At 38.4% G+C, this 2,004-nt stretch overlaps 1 long non-coding RNA gene across 1 annotated transcript; it reads right to left on the reverse strand.

Moving 5' to 3' along the window:
- Positions 1 to 651: 651 nt before the first annotated feature.
- LOC122029852 lies at positions 652 to 1,746 on the reverse strand. The gene is made up of 3 exons (XR_006125214.1): positions 1,340 to 1,746; positions 1,046 to 1,151; positions 652 to 974 (listed from the first exon to the last, which is right to left on the reverse strand). It is a non-coding gene; the product is annotated as an uncharacterized LOC122029852 (long non-coding RNA).
- Between the last annotated feature and the right edge of the window lie 258 nt (positions 1,747 to 2,004).

Genomic DNA, 2,004 nt, shown 5'->3' on the forward strand with positions numbered 1-2,004 from the left:
CCATGATCCGAATATGTTGAATCAAATTAGGGTAGGAAGGTATGTTGACTTCACACAGTTCAGAATTGATCTACTCCCAACTGAAAATATGATTTATTTATTTATTTATTTATTTTTTGCATCAGAGTATTAATCTACCATGCTCATCCCCAGTGTTATACTCTTTCCATGCAGAACAGAACTCTCCCATTCTATGGGCTAACCAACTGAGATCCAATTAGAACAAATGCCAGTGGATATGACATTTCCAAAAGCAGTTTTCTGGACATTGATTTAGCAAGTGCATAATGAATAAATTATAGAAATGACTATATGGAATCCTTTTCTCTAATTCTATATGCTACACAAATAATGTAGTGGACGTTGCATTGCCAACAAAAATCTAATATAATAATTCAGGTATCATGGTATTTGGTATTATATTTATGACTCCTGAACCCCATAATTAGATTGACAACCCCTAATCATGAAATTTAGGGAATTCTCTCATTCTGTAATAAAAAAAATAAAATTAAAATTGCTGAATACAGATTTAATATATCAAGAGAAATTTGAGTATTTTTTTTATTTCCAGGCTCAGACACATAGAAAGAGGTTTCACATAGAAATTTCAAAAATGTACAAGATTTTGTATTATTAGGCTTAGAGATGTATGACAAATTAGAAGCATGTGTTGAACTTGAAGATATACGCTAAAAGAAACCATGCAAGAAAAGAGGAAAAATATTACATATGCAGGAAATGTAACACAATGATAAGAGACATGGTTTCAATTCATGCCTGACAACTAATTTAATATATCTTTGGAACATTGGAAGAGCATCTAGGAAAGTTATTATCTTCATTCCAAGAACACTTCGGTTGCCTCCAACTCGACGACCCACAAGAGAAAGGCTGTCTGAGCTTTCTCTATTGTCTTTGGCCTACCGGTGAGACATTTTGAAACAATGGAACCACAAACTTCCTTCGCGTACCTAAATTAAAACAACAAATTCATTAACCATTAGTAGGTTAAGTGTCAACACAGAGAGGAAAAAACATTCACCTTCCCGCATCGGCGTCGACTGCACATAAAAATGAAATCAGGGCATCAAGCGCCTTCTCCTGCACTAGCGCATTGGAATCGGCCACTGTCTTTCTTAAGAAAGAACCTAATCACCAGAATTTCAAAACAAATTAAAACCTAATAGTTTCGCTCAGATTAAGTACCGACGATTAAAAAATATTCAACTAACAAAGTCACCACTCAGACCAGCAAAAAAAACCATGGATCAGGTGGAAGCGCACACAGAAAAAAGGAAAAAGGAATGACTCGGATCGAGGAAGGATTAGGGTTTACCGAACTCTAAGGCACGGATCCTTCGGATCGGTAATGAAGTCACAAACGGCGGCCAGAACGATCTTGGCTTCGTTTCGCACCTTCCAGTTCTTATGAAGGAGTCGATCCTCCCATGGAAGCTTTTTCGCCTCTTTTAGCAACCTCTCTTCCTCTGTCGACATCTCTCCGTTGCCGCCGCCGCTATCTACCCCTCCCCCCTTCTTCTTTCTACCCTACCTCACCTTCCAACAAAGGTTGGCAAACCAGTAGGAATAGCCTCGGATCGGAACACACAGACGAGGGTTTTGCCTCTCCACCCCCTCTTTGATCTCTTTGCCGGCGAACGAGTGCGAAGAAAGGGCAAGAAAACAAAAGAATAAGCAAAAGAAACATGTTGCATACGAGAGGAGAGAGGCGTGATAGTAGATGGCGGCAGTGGTAGCAGCGTTTTTTTTTTATATATAAATTAACACCACTTGTAACTAGAGCTGGTAGCAGCGTTTTTTTTATTTTTTTATATAAATTAACACCACTTGTAACTAGAGTTGGCGACGGTTCAAACTCGACGGTTCGATGATTCCAGATAGATCGACCCTTAACCTTAACCGTCTAAGACGGTTATGATTCACAGTTTGGTTCACGGTTCGTAACGATTTACCACGGTTTAAGATTATTATGTTAAAAAA

This window comes from Zingiber officinale, chromosome 10B (assembly GCF_018446385.1).
Source record: "Zingiber officinale cultivar Zhangliang chromosome 10B, Zo_v1.1, whole genome shotgun sequence".
NCBI classification, from domain to species: Eukaryota; Viridiplantae; Streptophyta; class Magnoliopsida; order Zingiberales; family Zingiberaceae; genus Zingiber; species Zingiber officinale.